The sequence below is a fragment of the Triticum dicoccoides genome, chromosome 2B (assembly GCF_002162155.2).
Source record: "Triticum dicoccoides isolate Atlit2015 ecotype Zavitan chromosome 2B, WEW_v2.0, whole genome shotgun sequence".
Taxonomy (NCBI): domain Eukaryota; kingdom Viridiplantae; phylum Streptophyta; class Magnoliopsida; order Poales; family Poaceae; genus Triticum; species Triticum dicoccoides.
This window is the reverse complement of record NC_041383.1, coordinates 509,223,928-509,231,639: the sequence shown is the minus strand read 5'-3', so window position 1 is coordinate 509,231,639 and position 7,712 is coordinate 509,223,928.

Sequence of the window (7,712 nt, the reverse complement as noted above, 5' to 3'; positions counted from 1 at the left end):
TGATCCTCATGGTCAATTACTGGATCTATTATCTTATCCAATCTTTGATTTGAGTATGGGCTATCGTCAAATCAAATCAGAACCAATGATATTCGTAATGTTATCTTACTCGTGGTTTTTCCTCGAGCATACACCATTATATTCTTGGTCTGACCAATGCTATCACCGTGTTCACTTAACTATGGAATTCCTTTTATATGTAAACCTGGATGAATTGTTGTTGAGCCCATTGACAACATCCTTATCTCCTCCATGATTTTGTTGAACATTAAGCTAGTGTTGGAAACTTGTGTAAGCATTTTCTTCATGCCCCGTTCATGAAGTATATGTTGGATGAAAGAAGTGACTTCCTTTGATTCATGTGCATTTGGTGTAAGTTGCCGCCATGAATTTGAGAAAGGTTTGTTTTGTTTCCCCTGGAATCATCCCAAATTAGTCACACATGTGCAAAGTATACTATGGTTTGGTAGATTAATTACCTCCACCCCATATGTATTCCGTAGCACACCAAGCCACTGATTGATTTGTTCAAGGAGAAGAAGTTCCTTCTTAAGAGCATGCCTTCTGCAAGGACTTCGATATCCTCGATGATGGTTCCCCACCTGAACTCGGTAGTGTTCTATTGTAAGACTACCATGTGATAATGTTTTGTCTTGGACAGCGTGTCACAGGTTTGTAGCAGAACCAGCTCATGTTTTGGAGCTTGCTATCCTAGTTCATCTTCCGAGAATCTCGCAACGTTATCTCGTCGACTTGTGTTGCAACTCTTCTTTTCAGACATGTGAGTCTGGAATATCCTGACACCAACCAGATCTGAATCTCAGGCAGATATGATGGTTGGAACATTTCTCAAGAACTATTATATTGGTCTCTCTGTAACCCGGTAAAGTGGATGTCGTGGCCAACACACCCAGCCGGAAGACCTATTATTGTAGTATCTTGTTTGAGGAAGTTAGCCACCTCCCCATAAGGATTTCGTAGGATTTACTCCCTAGTTGTTCCTTATGGATTTTGTGTTCCCGAAGTCCGACCTTTACTTGATGGTCATGTTGATGCTTTTAAGCATTGACCGTGGTATCTAGCACATCAAGGAGACATTAGAAGCGGAGTGCTAAATGTCTCTCGGTCGATCATCCAGATTTTGTTTCCTTGGACTTGCTAAGGTGAAATTTGAGAAGTGTTATCCTCCTTTGCATCTGCATCGTCCATTGTTGTTCATCATGGTAGTATGATGTGTTGCCAGGATCCCTGACACGGATGTTGGTAAACCTTGATGAATATGGAAATGGTCAAGTTCTTGAGAGCCGTACAAGCGCTAGGTGATATCATCGGCACTAACTGGGATTGCTCCTAGTTTCCTGGGTTAAGCTATAACTTTTCAAATAGTGGACCCACTCTCTACTGTTGAGCTTTTCCCCAGTTACTAAAATCATTCCTTGTGTTGTTTTCAACAAGGTAATCCACATCATCCATTCTAATCTGGGTATGCCATTCTACCGGACCCCTCCAAACGATCGCTCGAAAATTGCCTTAGGCTGGTATAAAGAGTTTCAATGATCTCTAAATCAAAGGTAATTCTTTTGCCACTTAAGGGATATTCCTACGAGTCACCTCCTCTAAGATGTCTCGTTAAGGTATCATGGCAACTCAACTCCTCGCTACGTTGACAACCGTTCACCACCTTCTTAAGCGCGAAATTGTTGCCTACCTAGTGAACCCTTGTCATCTGTTCCACTCCATCCCTCCAGATGTGTGCTTCATGTCTCAGCTCGAGAGATGTTGCAATGACTCACTCTGTGAGTTGATCCTAAGTTGATTGATCTTCGAGAAGATCGATTCTTCTGGAATTGTCCCTTTCCTCTTGTTGTCATGTCAGATGGAGATCTCAGAGCAAGACGTCGAGACAAAGATGGTGATCGAATCAACGTTCTCATGAAGTGCACCTTGGATCGTGAAGATTGTGTTAGTTTGCGTCTCCCCATCATTTTACCCTACGCTTGAATCTCTAGACGAGATTCTTGTTTAGTGGGGGTGAGTTGTCACATCCCTGGTCCTATTATGCACTAGGCTAGACCTTTGTGTGAGCATCATGTTTTAATTCAAATGAAATTTGAATTGAGGAATTTTCAAAAGCCTCAGAAGACCTCTAAAAATAACCAACATTTAAATCTCATCAAACGAGTCCAAGAAAATGTTCCTCCTAGTCTCTGAAAATATTGGAAAGAGGTAAAACTCGAAACAATATTTTTGGAATCTCAGAGATATTTATTTTGGGCCTTTGAATTAAATAAATAACTATTTGCATTGGATATATATATTTCTATATAATTAATATATGTCCAATAATTCTGGAACATTTTAAGTGGTTTGGTATATTTTAGTTCTAGCCACATAATTGTTTCCAGCATTTTATCAGATGGTTTAGTGTTTTTACTAAATCAAAACAAAACAGAACAAAATAGAAAACAGAAACAAAAATTAAAATAGAGACAGAGTGTTACATGTCGCTTACCAGCAACCCACTTACCTCGGCCCAGCCCCGTAGTCGGCCGACCCAGCCCACCAGCGCCTCCCTGTCGTCTTCCTCCTCGGGACAGTAGGACAGGGGCGTGTGCCCGCGGCGCGCACGCACGCGCAGCGCCACCTCCTCCCTCCCTGCCTGCCTGCCCCTTCCACGACGCCGCTGCGGACGCCACGACACCTCCTGGACCCTCCTCGCTCTCTCCCTCACCCTCACTTTCCCCCTGGATCCCTCTCTCTTCCCCACCAAGCGGAGCTCGTCGCCGCCGACGCCGTTACCGCGGCCAGAACCACCCCCTCGCCCCTCTGACGTGCCCAAGAGCCCCGAGACATCGTCCTCGTCCTCTGCACGGATCCGAGCAGTGCGGGATGCCCCGCTCCGCCGACAATAGGCTCGACTTCGTCCTCGACCGCCGCCGATGGTCGCCGTCGATTCTCCGTCACCCGTGCGCCCCCGAGCTCGTCTATGACCCCTTCTGATGCGCTGTGAGATTCTCCGCCTTTCCCCCCTCCTCCCTAGGCTCGTTCATGTCCTCTAGCTATGCCCGCAGCCGTACCCGAGCGCCACCATCCGCCATGGTCGTTGCTCTCGCAGCCACCGTGCATCTCCGCTCGAGCTTGAGCCTTCGTCGTGCTCCTGAAGCAACGACGAGTCCAACACAACCCCTAGCTAGCTCCCCCATGCACTGGAACCAAGCGCCCGCCCATGCCCGAACTCCGGCCACCGCATCACTGGATGCCGTGCTCAACTCCGGCCACCCCCGCCTCCGTTGTTTGCTCCATCAGATCCGCGTCACTTCCCGGAGCACGTAGGTGCAAGTGGCTCTTCAAACCGGGCCCCGTAGCGAAAGTCCGACGGCCTCCGCTGCGGATTTGGTCGCCGGCGTTTACACGCCGGTGGTGATGATGTGGCACCATCATTAGGCCTTAATTGCATTTAGTTTAATCACACTAGCCACTGACATCTAGGCCCCACCAGCTAAATAACCTCGGGTTATTTTCTTAACTAGATTTAGTTAAAACCTGTGGGCCCACGTGCCAGCTTTGACCATGCTGACATGGCCTTTGACTAGGCCCACCCGTCAGTGACCCAAGCCAGCACTATGACACTGACCAGTGGGACCCACTGGTCAGGTTTGGCCGGATCAGGTTGACCCTGTTGACCCTGTGACGTCACACTGACGTCCGTCTGACGCAGTAAATATTTTTTGGGATTTAAATAAATCAGAAATGATTTATAAATTCCAGAAAATGTTTAAAACTTGTAAAACTCATAGAAATTCAACCGTAACTCCAAATTAAATAATTTATATATGAAAAATGATCAGAAAAATCCAATCTATCCATCTGTACCATTTTCATGCATGTCAGAACAACTTATGATTACTGTTTAGGACAATTCAATTAAATGGCATTTAAATAACCACATGTGGAGTTTGAATTTGAATCTTGGATTCAAACCAACTCCATTTAACCTACTGCTAGATGCATTAGCTCAAATCATAGCATATTGCCATGTCATGATCATGCATCATATTGTGCATTGCATTGATTGTGTTTCTTCCTTGTTTGTCAGTGTTTGTCCCCTCTCGAGAGACGTGGTTCCGACGGTGTGATCAATGACACCAATGAAGAGCTATACTATCTTCAGAAGTGCCAGGCAAGCAAAACCCCCTTGCTCATTCCGATAAAATCCCACTCTCTCGCTCCTGCTCTCTTTCACTACATTAGGACAACCACGATTCATCTGTTACTTGCTGCGGTAGCTGAACCCCTTTATCCTCTGCATGACCTGTCATTGCCACAGTAAATAGATGAAACCCACTAGCATGAGTAGGAGTTGTTTGAGCCCTGATGTGCCTACTCATTCATGCTTGTTTGTCATGCCTGCTACTGCTTAGAGTTGAGTCAGGTCTGATTCATCGGGGATGAATCGGAGGTGTGTAAACATGTCCTACTGTGTGTGAGCTAAGTGTGTGAACACGATTTGGTAAAGGTAGCGGTGAGAGGCCATGTAGGAGTACATGGTGGGTTGTCTCATTGCAGCCGTCCTCAGGAACTGAGTTTTGTGTTTGTGATCCATGACCAGCTACTACCACGCATTGGAATGCTTAAGTGCCCCTCTCGACTTATTAATCAACTTGATCTCTGTCCAGGAGTTGCAACTAGTTTCTGGTGTTTGTAGGTAGTGTTAGTAGTCTACCAAGTGGCACCCGGTACAGGTGGGCTTGGGACAGACTAGGCACAGTGGCCTGGTGTACCAAGTGGCACTCGGATGGTGGGCTTGGGAACCCTGCACACATCGTTTGGGGCCGTGAGCGACACCCCGGCCGGATCTCCTTGCGGATGGAACCCGAATAGGCGATAAACCTGGACGAGAGACTTGTGTGGTTAGTCAGGTCGTGGCCGACACCCTCGCTGGGCTTTCGCTTGAAGGTTGCCGAGTACATGTCGTGTAAACGGCGGTAAGTGGTGAGAGCATGTGTGAAGAAGTACACCCCTGCAGGGTTAATATGATCTATTCGAATAGCCGTGTCCGCGGTAAAGGACTTCTGGGTTGCCTGTACAGTTCATAGACAAGTGAAAGTGGATACTCTAAAATGCGCAAGATAAGCGTGAGTGCTATGGATGGCATTCTCGTAGGGAGACGGGAGCGGATCCATAGTGGTGTATTGATATGGTGAATATGTGGACTCGTGTCCGCCACCTCAAAAGAGTTACTTGCAGTCGTAGTTCAGGATAGCCACCGAGTCAAAGCTGGCTTGCTGCAGTCAAACTCCACCATCCCCTTTGTTGATAATGATGCATATGTAGTTAGTTCTGATGTAAGTCTTGCTGGGTACATTTGTACTCACGTTGCTTAATTTATGTTTTGCAGAGAGACTTCAGTCTCGCTAGTAGTACCGCGTGGACTTCGACGTTTAGCTTGTTACCTCAGCTACGATCTTGTGCCCTCGGCAGGATCTGATAGACAGTCAGGCTTCTCAGCCTTTTTCATTTGTAGATATTTGTACTCAGGCATGTTAAGCTTCCGCTTGTGCTTTGACTTGTATGCTCTGAGTGTTGGGTCATGAGACCCATGTTTGTAATATCTCGCTCCTCGGAGCCTATTGAGTAAATACTTGAGTTGTAGAGTCATGTTGTGATGCCATGTTGTATTTGCACATATCGAGCATATTGGGTGTATGTTAATGAAATGCTTGGTATGTGTGGGATCTGACTATCTAGTTGTTTATCCTTAGTAGCCTCTCTTACCGGGAAATGTCTCCTAGTGTTTCCACTGAGCCATGGTAGCTTGCTACTGCTCCGGAACACTTAGGCTGGCCGGCATGTGTCCTTCTTCGTTCCTGTGTCTGTCCCCTCGGGGAAATGTCACGCGATGAATTCCAGAGTCCTGCTAGCCCAGTGCTACAGCCTGGATTCACTCGCTGATGACCGACACGTTCGTTGTTGGGTCATGTATGCCTGTCCCTGTAAGTTAGTGCCACTTTGGGTTCACGACTAGCCTTGTCAGCCCGGGTTCTTTGTCATATGGATGCTAGCGGCACTATCATATACGTGAGCCAAAAGGCGCAAACGGTCCCGGGCCAGGTAAGGTGGCACCCGTGGGAATACCGTGCGTGAGGCCGCAAAGTGATATGATGTGTTACATGCTAGATCGGTGTGATTTAGGATCGGGGTCCTGACAGTCTCACACCATATGATAGTATCCGGGTCTCACACGAACACAAACGCAAACCAACAAATCAAAGCCATGAACGAAGGTCCAACGAAACGAAAAACAAAGAGACAAAACTCGCAAATCCTACACTGTCTCCCCCTTTGGCATCGAGACACCAAAGGCAGAGAGGACACCTACAACATGGGTGGTATCTCCCTCTGTAGAGATCATCCAACAATCTCCTCATCGGTCTCGGCAATGGGAATGGACTCCTCCTCTTACTCAGTCCACTGATAGCCCTGCTTCGTCATCCATTCAATCTCAGGAGTGATGTTCTTCTCTGACCCGGTCGACACGTGCTCGCCGAACGTCCTCAAGATCCTCTTGTTGCACTGGTGACTCTCCTTCTGAGCAACATGGGTCTTGTACTGCCCCTTGGCCTGCAAGTAGAACAGAGCCTTCATCTTTGCCTTTAGCTTCTTAGCCCAAGAGGGCTCAGTAGAGGGAGGAGCGTACCCCGCAGAACTGTCCTCGGCCTCATCCTCGTCAACCTCGTCCTCATCAATATTCATCCTAGCAGCCTCAGCCTCTGCCCGGGTAGTGCTATTGGCCCACTTGTTCTTCTGACGCAGCTTGATAGGCTCATGGCGAACCCAGTTTCGAGCAGAAAAGTCTTCATTCGAAAAGAACTTCTCCAAAGTCTTCAAGATCAAGAGGTGCAGGTATGGTCCATATATGGGAACTTTGCGATTGTAGACGGCAAACCAGAGCTCAACCCACATGATAACTTGACAACGCGCCTCCTCACAAAGAAGCATCATATCCACGAGATAAGCATGCACCTTATCCTTGTCGCCAATGCGCGGAAAGAGAGTGTTGCGGAAGATCCGGTGCATGACGTCAAGGAAAGGATTGGGTACCCAAGACTGCGTGCCATTGGCTAACTTCTTCTCCACAAGGAACGGTTGAAGCTTGTTCTTGTTGGCGGACTCTGGGTTGCCGTGAGGGCGGACACCAATGGGCACATTGAGCCCCTCATCACGACCATGCAGCATCTCCATGAATTCCTTCCACTTAGCAGACATCCTCCTCCCATTGGTCATCCAAGTCATAGTCCGCTCCTCATCCGTGTGGAAGTGGACGGAAGCAAAGAACTGAGCCACGATCTCCAGGTCAAAGTCCATGTGGAACGTGATTAACTCTTCAATGCCAAACTGCTCCAGCAAGTACAACGCTTCACCAAATTATGCCCGGTCCTTCCTTAGATGATTCATATCAATCCACTGCATTGGAACATAGATGTTGTGCTTGGACTTGATCACATCGATGTAGACGAGATTTTGCTACTTGGTCCAGAACAACTCATTCCCTCTGACATTCTCACGAGGATTCACATAGGGGTTAATCCTCCTTCGAGTGACGAACTCGGCTTGAGGCATCTCGTCCATGCCAACAGTGGGATCCTTGAACTTGTTAGCGGTCTTCTTGATGTTGCGTTGTGGGGCATTGGAGCCCTCAGGTGCTTCTTGAT